The sequence below is a fragment of the Oncorhynchus nerka genome, unplaced genomic scaffold (assembly GCF_034236695.1).
Source record: "Oncorhynchus nerka isolate Pitt River unplaced genomic scaffold, Oner_Uvic_2.0 unplaced_scaffold_2240, whole genome shotgun sequence".
NCBI classification, from domain to species: Eukaryota; Metazoa; Chordata; class Actinopteri; order Salmoniformes; family Salmonidae; genus Oncorhynchus; species Oncorhynchus nerka.
In genome coordinates this window covers 17413-33982 of record NW_027039056.1, presented here as the reverse complement: position 1 = coordinate 33982, position 16570 = coordinate 17413, and positions in this window count along the sequence as shown.

Below are 16570 nucleotides of genomic sequence, written 5' to 3'. Positions count from 1 at the left end.
TTGACCAATAGCATCAGGCCGTTGTCTGGTCTTGACCAATAGCATCAGGCCGTTGTCTGGTCTTGACCAATAGCATCAGGCCGTTGTCTGGTCTTGACCAATAGCATCAGGCCTTGTCTGGTCTTGACCAATAGCATCAGGCCGTTGTCTGGTCTTGACCAATAGCATCAGCCCTTGTCTGGTCTTGACCAATAGCATCAGGCCGTTGTCTGGTCTTGACCAATAGCATCAGGCCGTTGTCTGGTCTTGACCAATAGCATCAGGCCGTTGTCTGGTCTTGACCAATAGCATCAGGCCGTTGTCTGGTCTTGACCAATAGCATCAGCCGTTGTTTGGTCTTGACCAATAGCATCAGGCCGTGTCTGGTCTTGACCAATAGCATCAGGCCGTGTCTGGTCTTGACCAATAGCATCAGCCCTTGTCTGGTCTTGACCAATAGCATCAGGCCGTTGTCTGGTCTTGACCAATAACATCAGGCCGTTGTCTGGTCTTGACCAATAGCATCAGGCCGTGTCTGGTCTTGACCAATAGCATCAGGCCGTTGTCTGGTCTTGACCAATAGCATCAGGCCGTTGTCTGGTCTTGACCAATAGCATCAGGCCGTTGTCTGGTCTTGACCAATAGCATCAGGCCGTTGTCTGGTCTTGACCAATAGCATCAGGCCGTTGTCTGGTCTTGACCAATAGCATCAGGCCGTTGTCTGGTCTTGACCAATAGCATCAGGCCTTGTCTGGTCTTGACCAATAGCATCAGGCCGTTGTCTGGTCTTGACCAATAGCATCAGGCCGTTGTCTGGTCTTGACCAATAGCATCAGGCCGTTGTCTGGTCTTGACCAATAGCATCAGGCCGTTGTCTGGTCTTGACCAATAGCATCAGGCCGTTGTCTGGTCTTGACCAATAGCATCAGGCCGTTGTCTGGTCTTGACCAATAGCATCAGGCCGTTGTCTGGTCTTGACCAATAGCATCAGGCCTTGTCTGGTCTTGACCAATAGCATCAGGCCGTTGTCTGGTCTAGACCAATAGCATCAGGCCGTTGTTCCTGAATTAAAACATTATCTTGGTGAGATGATTAATATTAATAATGTGTTTTGTAATTAAACCATTTTTTTTTACGAATTGGATTCACTGAAGCACTTTACTTCCATTTTATGGTTCTAGAATATCAGTTCAAGTACGGTTCTAGAATATCAGTTCAAGTACGGTTCTAGAATATCAGTTCAAGTACGGTTCTAGAATATCAGTTCAAGTACGGTTCTAGAATATCAGTTCAAGTACGGTTCTAGAATATCAGTTCAAGTACGGTTCTAGAATATCAGTTCAAGTACGGTTCTAGACTCTTTAGAAAAAGAGGTTCCTAAGGGGTTCATCGGCTGTCCTCGAGGAAGAACCCTTTATAAAATCTCAAATATAAAATGTATGTTGATTTGGTTACTACATGATTTATTCACTTCACTTCTATGTAGAAAATAGTCAAAAATAAAGAAAAACCCTTGAATGAGTTTGTGTCAGAACTGTTGACTGGTACTGTATATACTATATACCCATTCAGTCTATAATAGACCAACTAATATATAGATACTATATACCCATTCAGTCTATAGGTCTATAATAGACCAACTCATATATAGATACTATATACCCATTCAGTCTATAATAGACCAACTCATATATAGATACTATATACCCATTCAGTCTATAGGTCTATAATAGACCAACTCATATATAGATACTATATACCCATTCAGTCTATAGGTCTATAATAGACCAACTCATATATAGATACTATATACCCATTCAGTCTATAACAGACCAACTCATATATAGATACTATATACCCATTCAGTCTATAGGTCTATAATAGACCAACTCATATATAGATACTATATACCCATTCAGTCTATAGGTCTATAACAGACCAACTCATATATAGATACTATATACCCATTCAGTCTATAGGTCTATAATAGACCAACTCATATATAGATACTATATACCCATTCAGTCTATAACAGACCAACTCATATATAGATACTATATACCCATTCAGTCTATAGGTCTATAATAGACCAACTCATATATAGATACTATATACCCATTCAGTCTATAGGTCTATAACAGACCAACTCATATATAGACACTATATACCCATTCAGTCTATAACAGACCAACTCATATATAGATACTATATACCCATTCAGTCTATAACAGACCAACTCATATATAGATACTATATACCCATTCAGTCTATAGGTCTATAATAGACCAACTCATATATAGATACTATATACCCATTCAGTCTATAGTCTATAGGTCTATAACAGACCAACTCATATATAGATACTATATACCCATTCAGTCTATAGGTCTATAACAGACCAACTCATATATAGATACTATATACCCATTCAGTCTATAACAGACCAACTCATATATAGATACTATATACCCATTCAGTCTATAATAGACCAACTCATATATAGATACTATATACCCATTCAGTCTATAGGTCTATAACAGACCAACTCATATATAGATACTATATACCCATTCAGTCTATAGGTCTATAATAGACCAACTCATATATAGATACTATATACCCATTCAGTCTATAGGTCTATAATAGACCAACTCATATATAGATACTATATACCCATTCAGTCTATAATAGACCAACTCATATATAGATACTATATACCCATTCAGTCTATAACAGACCAACTCATATATAGATACTATATACCCATTCAGTCTATAGGTCTATAACAGACCAACTCATATATAGATACTATATACCCATTCAGTCTATAGGTCTATAATAGACCAACTCATATATAGATACTATATACCCATTCAGTCTATAGGTCTATAATAGACCAACTCATATATAGATACTATATACCCATTAGACCACTCATATATAGTCTATAGGTCTATAATAGACCAACTCATATATAGATACTATATACCCATTCAGTCTATAACAGACCAACTCATATATAGATACTATATACCCATTCAGTCTATAATAGACCAACTCATATATAGATACTATATACCCATTCAGTCTATAATAGACCAACTCATATATAGATACTATATACCCATTCAGTCTATAACAGACCAACTCATATATAGATACTATATACCCATTCAGTCTATAACAGACCAACTCATATATAGATACTATATACCCATTCAGTCTATAACAGACCAACTCATATATAGATACTATATACCCATTCAGTCTATAACAGACCAACTCATATATAGATACTATATACCCATTCAGTCTATAATAGACCAACTCATATATAGATACTATATACCCATTTCAGTCTATAATAGACCAACTCATATATAGATACTATATACCCATTCAGTCTATAATAGACCAACTCATATATAGATACTATATACCCATTCAGTCTATAGGTCTATAATAGACCAACTCATATATAGATACTATATACCCATTCAGTCTATAATAGACCAACTCATATATAGATACTATATACCCATTCAGTCTATAGGTCTATAACAGACCAACTCATATATAGATACTATATACCCATTCAGTCTATAGGTCTATAACAGACCAACTCATATATAGATACTATATACCCATTCAGTCTATAGGTCTATAACAGACCAACTCATATATAGATACTATATACCCATTCAGTCTATAACAGACCAACTCATATATAGATACTATATACCCATTCAGTCTATAGGTCTATAATAGACCAACTCATATATAGATACTATATACCCATTCAGTCTATAGGTCTATAACAGACCAACTCATATATAGATACTATATACCCATTCAGTCTATAACAGACCAACTCATATATAGATACTATATACCCATTCAGTCTATAGGTCTATAACAGACCAACTCATATATAGATACTATATACCCATTCAGTCTATAGTCTATAATAGACCAACTCATATATAGATACTATATACCCATTCAGTCTATAGGTCTATAACAGACCAACTCATATATAGATACTATATACCCATTCAGTCTATAACAGACCAACTCATATATAGATACTATATACCCATTCAGTCTATAACAGACCAACTCATATATAGATACTATATACCCATTCAGTCTATAGGTCTATAACAGACCAACTCATATATAGATACTATATACCCATTCAGTCTATAGGTCTATAATAGACCAACTCATATATAGATACTATATACCCATTCAGTCTATAGGTCTATAACAGACCAACTCATATATAGATACTATATACCCATTCAGTCTCTATAACAGACCAACTCATATATAGATACTATATACCCATTCAGTCTATAACAGACCAGTCTATATACTATATACCCATTCAGTCTATAACAGACCAACTCATATATAGATACTATATACCCATTCAGTCTATAGGTCTATAACAGACCAACTCATATATAGATACTATATACCCATTCAGTCTATAGGTCTATAATAGACCAACTCATATATAGATACTATATACCCATTCAGTCTATAACAGGTCTATAACAGACCAACTCATATATAGATACTATATACCCATTCAGTCTATAGGTCTATAATAGACCAACTCATATATAGATACTATATACCCATTCAGTCTATAACAGACCAACTCATATATAGATACTATATACCCATTCAGTCTATAACAGACCAACTCATATATAGATACTATATACCCATTCAGTCTATAACAGACCAACTCATATATAGATACTATATACCCATTCAGTCTATAACAGACCAACTCATATATAGATACTATATACCCATTCAGTCTATAGGTCTATAACAGACCAACTCATATATAGATACTATATACCCATTCAGTCTATAATAGACCAACTCATATATAGATACTATATACCCATTCAGTCTATAACAGACCAACTCATATATAGATACTATATACCCATTCAGTCTATAGGTCTATAACAGACCAACTCATATATAGATACTATATACCCATTCAGTCTATAGGTCTATAATAGACCAACTCATATATAGATACTATATACCCATTCAGTCTATAGGTCTATAATAGACCAACTCATATATAGATACTATATACCCATTCAGTCTATAGGTCTATAACAGACCAACTCATATATAGATACTATATACCCATTCAGTCTATAACAGACCAACTCATATATAGATACTATATACCCATTCAGTCTATAACAGACCAACTCATATATAGATACTATATACCCATTCAGTCTATAATAGACCAACTCATATATAGATACTATATACCCATTCAGTCTATAACAGACCAACTCATATATAGATACTATATACCCATTCAGTCTATAGGTCTATAATAGACCAACTCATATATAGATACTATATACCCATTCAGTCTATAACAGACCAACTCATATATAGATACTATATACCCATTCAGTCTATAACAGACCAACTCATATATAGATACTATATACCCATTCAGTCTATAACAGACCAACTCATATATAGATACTATATACCCATTTCAGTCTATAACAGACCAACTCATATATAGATACTATATACCCATTCAGTCTATATAATAGACCAACTCATATATAGATACTATATACCCATTCAGTCTATAGGTCTATAATAGACCAACTCATATATAGATACTATATACCCATTCAGTCTATAACAGACCAACTCATATATAGATACTATATACCCATTCAGTCTATAACAGACCAACTCATATATAGATACTATATACCCATTCAGTCTATAATAGACCAACTCATATATAGATACTATATACCCATTCAGTCTATAATAGACCAACTCATATATAGATACTATATACCCATTCAGTCTATATAACAGACCAACTCATATATAGATACTATATACCCATTCAGTCTATAATAGACCAACTCATATATAGATACTATATACCCATTCAGTCTATAACAGACCAACTCATATATAGATACTATATACCCATTCAGTCTATAATAGACCAACTCATATATAGATACTATATACCCATTTCAGTCTATAATAGACCAACTCATATATAGATACTATATACCCATTCAGTCTATAATAGACCAACTCATATATAGATACTATATACCCATTCAGTCTATATGTCTATAACAGACCAACTCATATATAGATACTATATACCCATTCAGTCTATAACAGACCAACTCATATATAGATACTATATACCATTCATTCAGTCTATAACAGACCAACTCATATATAGATACTATATACCCATTCAGTCTATAGGTCTATAACAGACCAACTCATATATAGATACTATATACCCATTCAGTCTATAACAGACCAACTCATATATAGATACTATATACCCATTCAGTCTATAATAGACCAACTCATATATAGATACTATATACCCATTCAGTCTATAGGTCTATAACAGACCAACTCATATATAGATACTATATACCCATTCAGTCTATAGGTCTATAATAGACCAACTCATATATAGATACTATATACCCATTTCAGTCTATAATAGACCAACTCATATATAGATACTATATACCCCCATCTCAGGTCTATAACAGACCAACTCATATATAGATACTATATACCCATTCAGTCTATAGGTCTATAACAGACCAACTCATATATAGATACTATATACCCATTCAGTCTATAACAGACCAACTCATATATAGATACTATATACCCATTCAGTCTATAACAGACCAACTCATATATAGATACTATATACCCATTCAGTCTATAATAGACCAACTCATATATAGATACTATATACCCATTCAGTCTATAATAGACCAACTCATATATAGATACTATATACCCATTCAGTCTATAGGTCTATAATAGACCAACTCATATATAGATACTATATACCCATTCAGTCTATAGGTCTATAACAGACCAACTCATATATAGATACTATATACCCATTCAGTCTATAACAGACCAACTCATATATAGATACTATATACCCATTCAGTCTATAATAGACCAACTCATATATAGATACTATATACCCATTCAGTCTATAGGTCTATAATAGACCAACTCATATATAGATACTATATACCCATTCAGTCTATAACAGACCAACTCATATATAGATACTATATACCCATTCAGTCTATAATAGACCAACTCATATATAGATACTATATACCCATTCAGTCTATAATAGACCAACTCATATATAGATACTATATACCCATTCAGTCTATAGGTCTATAATAGACCAACTCATATATAGATACTATATACCCATTCAGTCTATAACAGACCAACTCATATATAGATACTATATACCCATTCAGTCTATAATATAACAACTCATATATAGATACTATATACCCATTCAGTCTATAACAGACCAACTCATATATAGATACTATATACCCATTCAGTCTATAGGTCTATAATAGACCAACTCATATATAGATACTATATACCCATTCAGTCTATAGGTCTATAACAGACCAACTCATATATAGATACTATATACCCATTCAGTCTATAGGTCTATAATAGACCAACTCATATATAGATACTATATACCCATTCAGTCTATAACAGACCAACTCATATATAGATACTATATACCCATTCAGTCTATAACAGACCAACTCATATATAGACACTATATACCCATTCAGTCTATAGGTCTATAACAGACCAACTCATATATAGACACTATATACCCATTCAGTCTATAGGTCTATAACAGACCAACTCATATATAGATACTATATACCCATTCAGTCTATAATCTATAACAGACCAACTCATATATAGATACTATATACCCATTCAGTCTATAATAGACCAACTCATATATAGATACTATATACCCATTCAGTCTATAACAGACCAACTCATATATAGATACTATATACCCATTCAGTCTATAATAGACCAACTCATATATAGATACTATATACCCATTCAGTCTATAATAGACCAACTCTTATATAGATACTATATACCCATTCAGTCTATAGGTCTATAACAGACCAACTCATATATAGATACTATATACCCATTCAGTCTATAGGTCTATAATAGACCAACTCATATATAGATACTATATACCCATTCAGTCTATAGGTCTATAATATATAGATATTGTCACTTCCGGGTTGGAGCGAGCGGTCGCATCCACGCTTCGGTCCGCAGGTAGTATAACTTTTCATTACATTTCATTATAGTACAACGGTTTGATTTGTCTAATCTTAGCAATTTCTTCTTAGCTAGCTACATAGCCGTCTTTGTATCAAAGATAATTGCGTAATTATCGTATTTCGTCGTCCTAACGTAGTCTACACTGCTATCAGCCCAGCAGCTAGCCAGCTAGCAAACGTCCACCGTCTACCGAATAGCAGCACTGTAGAAACTTTTACACTCAACTGAACGACTTGATTAGCGTAGTGTTAGCTAGCTACATAGTTGTCTTTGCTGTCTTCGTATCCAAGATAATTGTGTAGTTTAGAGTGTGTAGTCTTAGAGTGATTATCTTAATTTACCGAGGTTAGCTAGCCAGCTATTTGTCGTCCTTAACGTAGGAGACACTGCTAGCTAGCCAACAGCTAGCCAACGTCTACCGAATAGAACTTCCGCACTCAACAACCCGGTCGCATTCCGCTTCGCTCCACAGGTAGTATCACATTTTCATTTCATCTCATTACAGTACAACGGTTTGATTTGTTTGATCGTAGCTAGCTACATAGCTAGCTACATAGCCGTCTTTGTATCAAAGATAATTGTGTAGTCTAGAGCGATTTTCTAGGTTAGCTAGCCAGCTATTGTCGTTCTTTTAACGCAACGTAACGTAATCAACACTGCTAGCTAGCCAGCTAGCCCCCGAATAGCAGCACTGTAGAAACTATCACACTCAACGGAACGACTTGATTAGTGTAGTGTCAACAACGCAGCCACTGCCAGCTAGCCTACAAAGTCAACAACGCAGCCACTGCCAGCTAGCCTACTTCAGCAGTACTGTATCATTTTAATCATTTTAGTCAATAAGATTCTTGCTACGTAAGCTTAACTTTCTGAACATTCGAGACGTGTAGTCCACTTGTCATTCCAATCTCCTTTGCATTAGCGTAGCCTCTTCTGTAGCCTGTCAACTATGTGTCTGTCTATCCCTGTTCTCTCCTCTCTGCACAGACCATACGAACGCTCCACACCCGTGGCCGCTATAATAGGCCACCTAATCTGGTGGTCCCAGCGCGCACGACCCACGTGGAGTTCCAGGTCTCCGGTAGCCTCTGGAACTGCCGATCTGCGGCCAACAAGGCAGAGTTCATCTCAGCCTATGCCTCCCTCCAGTCCCTCGACTTCTTGGCACTGACGGAAACATGGATCACCACAGATAACACTGCTACTCCTACTGCTCTCTCTTCGTCCGCCCACGTGTTCTCGCACACCCCGAGAGCTTCTGGTCAGCGGGGTGGTGGCACCGGGATCCTCATCTCTCCCAAGTGGTCATTCTCTCTTTCTCCCCTTACCCATCTGTCTATCGCCTCCTTTGAATTCCATGCTGTCACAGCTACCAGCCCTTTCAAGCTTAACATCCTTATCATTTATCGCCCTCCAGGTTCCCTCGGAGAGTTCATGAATGAGCTTGATGCCTTGATAAGCTCCTTTCCTGAGGACGGCTCACCTCTCACAGTTCTGGGCGACTTTAACCTCCCCACGTCTACCTTTGACTCATTCCTCTCTGCCTCCTTCTTTCCACTCCTCTCTCTTTTGACCTCACCCTCTCACCTTCCCCCTACTCACAAGGCAGGCAATACGCTCGACCTCATCTTTACTAGATGCTGTTCTTCCACTAACCTCATTGCAACTCCCCTCCAAGTCTCCGACCACTACCTGTATCCTTTTCCTCTCGCTCTCATCCAACACTTCCCACACTGCCCCTACTCGGATGGTATCGCGCCAGTCCCAACCTTCGCTCTCTCTCCCCGCTACTCTCTCCTCTTCCATCCTATCATCTCTTCCCTCTGCTCAAACCTTCTCCAACCTATCTCCTGATTCTGCCTCCTCAACCCTCCTCTCCTCCCTTTCTGCATCCTTTGACTCTCTATGTCCCCTATCCTCCAGGCCGGCTCGGTCCTCCCCTCCCGCTCCGTGGCTCGACGACTCATTGCGAGCTCACAGAACAGGGCAGCCGAGCGGAAATGGAGGAAAACTATCGCCTCCCCTGCGGACCTGGCATCCTTTCACTCCCTCCTCTCTACATTTTCCTCTTCTGTCTCTGCTGCTAAAGCCACTTTCTACCACTCTAAATTCCAAGCATCTGCCTCTAACCCTAGGAAGCTCTTTGCCACCTTCTCCTCCCTCCTGAATCCTCCTCCCCTCCCCCTCCTCCTCTCTGCAGATGACTTCGTCAACCATTTTGAAAAGAAGGTCGACGACATCCGATCCTCGTTTGCTAAGTCAAACGACACCGCTGGTTCTGCTCACACTGCCCTACCCTGTGCTCTGACCTCTTTCTCCCCTCTCTCTCCAGATGAAATCTCGCGTCTTGTGACGGCCGACCGCCCAACAACCTGCCCGCTTGACCCTATCCCCTCCTCTCTTCTCCAGACCATTTCCGGAGACCTTCTCCCTTACCTCACCTCGCTCATCAACTCATCCCTGACCGCTGGCTACGTCCCTTCCGTCTTCAAGAGAGCGAGAGTTGCACCCCTTCTGACCAAAAAAACCTACACTCGATCCCTCCGATGTCAACAACTACAGACCAGTATCCCTTCTTTCTTTTCTCTCCAAAACTCTTGAACGTGCCGTCCTTGGCCAGCTCTCCCGCTATCTCTCTCAGAATGACCTTCTTGATCCAAACCAGTCAGGTTTCAAGACTAGTCATTCAACTGAGACTGCTCTTCTCTGTATCACGGAGGCGCTCCGCACCGCTAAAGCTAACTCTCTCTCCTCTGCTCTCATCCTTCTAGACCTATCGGCTGCCTTCGATACTGTGAACCATCAGATCCTCCTCTCCACCCTCTCCGAGTTGGGCATCTCCGGCGCGGCCCACGCTTGGATTGCGTCCTACCTGACAGGTCGCTCCTACCAGGTGGCGTGGCGAGAATCTGTCTCCTCACCACGCGCTCTCACCACTGGTGTCCCCAGGGCTCTGTTCTAGGCCCTCTCCTATTCTCGCTATACACCAAGTCACTTGGCTCTGTCATAACCTCACATGGTCTCTCCTATCATTGCTATGCAGACGACACACAATTAATCTTCTCCTTTCCCCCTTCTGATGACCAGGTGGCTAATCGCATCTCTGCATGTCTGGCAGACATATCAGTGTGGATGACGGATCACCACCTCAAGCTGAACCTCGGCAAGACGGAGCTGCTCTTCCTCCCGGGAAGGACTGCCCGTTCCATGATCTCGCCATCACGGTTGACAACTCCACTGTGTCCTCCTCCCAGAGCTAAGAACCTTGGCGTGATCCTGGACAACACCCTGTCGTTCTCAACTAACATCAAGGCGGTGGCCCGTTCCTGTAGGTTCATGCTCTACAACATCCGCAGATACGACCCTGCCTCACACAGGAAGCGGCGCAGGTCCTAATCCAGGCACTTGTCATCTCCCGTCTGGATTACTGCAACTCGCTGTTGGCTGGGCTCCCTGCCTGTGCCATTAAACCCCTACAACTCATCCAGAACGCCGCAGCCCGTCTGGTGTTCAACCTTCCCAAGTTCTCTCACGTCACCCCGCTCCTCCGCTCTCTCCACTGGCTTCAGTTGAAGCTCGCATCCGCTACAAGACCATGGTGCTTGCCTACGGAGCTGTGAGGGGAACGGCACCTCAGTACCTCCAGGCTCTGATCAGGCCCTACACCCAAACAAGGGCACTGCGTTCATCCACCTCTGGCCTGCTCGCCTCCCTACCACTGAGGAAGTACAGTTCCCGCTCAGCCCAGTCAAAACTGTTCGCTGCTCTGGCCCCCCAATGGTGGAACAAACTCCCTCACGACGCCAGGACAGCGGAGTCAATCACCACCTTCCGGAGACACCTGAAACCCCACCTCTCCAAGGAATACCTAGGATAGGATAAAGTAATCCTTCTCACCCCCCTTAAAAGATTTAGATGCACTATTGTAAAGTGGCTGTTCCACTGGATGTCATAAGGTGAATGCACCAATTTGTAAGTCGCTCTGGATAAGAGCGTCTGCTAAATGACTTAAATGTAAATGTAAATATAGATACTATATACCCATTCAGTCTATAACAGACCAACTCATATATAGATACTATATACCCATTCAGTCTATAATAGACCAACTCATATATAGACACTATATACCCATTCAGTCTATAGGTCTATAACAGACCAACTCATATATAGATACTATAACAGACCAATTCATTCAGTCTATAACAGACCAACTCATATATAGACACTATATACCCATTCAGTCTATAGGTCTATAACAGACCAACTCATATATAGACACTATATACCCATTCAGTCTATAGGTCTATAACAGACCAACTCATATATAGATACTATATACCCATTCAGTCTATAACAGACCAACTCATATATAGATACTATATACCCATTCAGTCTATAGGTCTATAATAGACTAACTCATATATAGATACTATATACCCATTCAGTCTATAATAGACCAACTCATATATAGATACTATATACCCATTCAGTCTATAGGTCTATAACAGACCAACTCATATATAGATACTATATACCCATTCAGTCTATAGGTCTATAAAAGACCAACTCATATATAGACACTATATACCCATTCAGTCTATAGGTCTATAACAGACCAACTCATATATAGACACTATATACCCATTCAGTCTATAGGCCTATAACAGACCAACTCATATATATATACTATATACCCATTCAGTCTATAACAGACCAACTCATATATAGATACTATATACCCATTCAGTCTATAACAGACCAACTCATATATAGATACTATATACCCATTCAGTCTATAATAGACCAACTCATATATAGACACTATATACCCATTCAGTCTATAACAGACCAACTCATATATAGATACTATATACCCATTCAGTCTATAATAGACCAACTCATATATAGATACTATATACCCATTCAGTCTATAACAGACCAACTCATATATAGATACTATATACCCATTCAGTCTATAGGTCTATAATAGACTAACTCATATATAGATACTATATACCCATTCAGTCTATAATAGACCAACTCATATATAGATACTATATACCCATTCAGTCTATAATAGACCAACTCATATATAGATACTATATACCCATTCAGTCTATAGGTCTATAACAGCAACAACTCATATATAGATACTATATACCCATTCAGTCTACAGGTCTATAATAGACCAACTCATATATAGATACTATATACCCATTCAGTCTATAACAGACCAACTCATATATAGATACTATATACCCATTCAGTCTATAATATAACAACTCATATATAGATACTATATACCCATTCAGTCTATAACAGACCAACTCATATATAGATACTATATACCCATTCAGTCTATAGGTCTATAACAGACCAACTCATATATAGACACTATATACCCATTCAGTCTATAGGTCTATAACAGACCAACTCATATATAGATACTATATACCCATTCAGTCTATAACAGACCAACTCATATATAGATACTATATACCCATTCAGTCTATAGGTCTATAACAGACCAACTCATATATAGATACTATATACCCATTCAGTCTATAACAGACCAACTCATATATAGATACTATATACCCATTCAGTCTATAACAGACCAACTCATATATAGATACTATATACCCATTCAGTCTATAATAGACCAACTCATATATAGATACTATATACCCATTCAGTCTATAATAGACCAACTCATATATAGATACTATATACCCATTCAGTCTATAGGTCTATAACAGACCAACTCATATATAGATACTATATACCCATTCAGTCTATAGGTCTATAACAGACCAACTCATATATAGATACTATATACCCATTCAGTCTATAACAGACCAACTCATATATAGATACTATATACCCATTCAGTCTATAACAGACCAACTCATATATAGATACTATATACCCATTCAGTCTATAATAGACCAACTCATATATAGATACTATATACCCATTCAGTCTATAATAGACCAACTCATATATAGATACTATATACCCATTCAGTCTATAGGTCTATAACAGACCAACTCATATATAGATACTATATACCCATTCAGTCTATAATAGACCAACTCATATATAGATACTATATACCCATTCAGTCTATAACAGACCAACTCATATATAGATACTATATACCCATTCAGTCTATAACAGACCAACTCATATATAGATACTATATACCCATTCAGTCTATAACAGACCAACTCATATATAGATACTATATACCCATTTCTATAGTCTATAATAGACCAACTCATATATAGATACTATATACCCATTCAGTCTATAACAGACCAACTCATATATAGATACTATATACCCATTCAGTCTATAATAGACCAACTCATATATAGATACTATATACCCATTCAGTCTATAGGTCTATAACAGACCAACTCATATATAGATACTATATACCCATTCAGTCTAGGTCTATAATAGACCAACTCATATATAGATACTATATACCCATTCAGTCTATAACAGACCAACTCATATATAGATACTATATACCCATTCAGTCTATAATAGACCAACTCATATATAGATACTATATACCCATTCAGTCTATAACAGACCAACTCATATATAGATACTATATACCCATTCAGTCTATAGGTCTATAATAGACCAACTCATATATAGATACTATATACCCATTCAGTCTATAGGTCTATAACAGACCAACTCATATATAGATACTATATACCCATTCAGTCTATAACAGACCAACTCATATATAGATACTATATACCCATTCAGTCTATAGGTCTATAACAGACCAACTCATATATAGATACTATATACCCATTCAGTCTATAGGTCTATAACAGACCAACTCATATATAGATACTATATACCCATTCAGTCTATAACAGACCAACTCATATATAGATACTATATACCCATTCAGTCTATAACAGACCAACTCATATATAGATACTATATACCCATTCAGTCTATAACAGACCAACTCATATATAGATACTATATACCCATTCAGTCTATAATAGACCAACTCATATATAGATACTATATACCCATTCAGTCTATAATAGACCAACTCATATATAGATACTATATACCCATTCAGTCTATAGGTCTATAACAGACCAACTCATATATAGATACTATATACCCATTCAGTCTATAATAGACCAACTCATATATAGATACTATATACCCATTCAGTCTATAACAGACCAACTCATATATAGATACTATATACCCATTCAGTCTATAACAGACCAACTCATATATAGATACTATATACCCATTCAGTCTATAATAGACCAACTCATATATAGATACTATATACCCATTCAGTCTATAGGTCTATAACAGACCAACTCATATATAGATACTATATACCCATTCAGTCTATAATAGACCAACTCATATATAGATACTATATACCCATTCAGTCTATAACAGACCAACTCATATATAGATACTATATACCCATTCAGTCTATAACAGACCAACTCATATATAGATACTATATACCCATTCAGTCTATAACAGACCAACTCATATATAGATACTATATACCCATTCAGTCTATAGGTCTATAATAGACCAACTCATATATAGATACTATATACCCATTCAGTCTATAATAGACCAACTCATATATAGATACTATATACCCATTCAGTCTATAATAGACCAACTCATATATAGATACTATATACCCATTCAGTCTATAGGTCTATAACAGACCAACTCATATATAGATACTATATACCCATTCAGTCTATAGGTCTATAATAGACCAACTCATATATAGATACTATATACCCATTCAGTCTATAACAGACCAACTCATATATAGATACTATATACCCATTCAGTCTATAATATAACAACTCATATATAGATACTATATACCCATTCAGTCTATAACAGACCAACTCATATATAGATACTATATACCCATTCAGTCTCAGTCTATAATAGACCAACTCATATATAGATACTATATACCCATTCAGTCTATAGGTCTATAACAGACCAACTCATATATAGATACTATATACCCATTCAGTCTATAACAGACCAACTCATATATAGATACTATATACCCATTCAGTCTATAGGTCTATAACAGACCAACTCATATATAGATACTATATACCCATTCAGTCTATAGGTCTATAACAGACCAACTCATATATAGATACTATATACCCATTCAGTCTATAGGTCTATAACAGACCAACTCATATATAGATACTATATACCCATTCAGTCTATAATAGACCAACTCATATATAGATACTATATACCCATTCAGTCTATAACAGACCAACTCATATATAGATACTATATACCC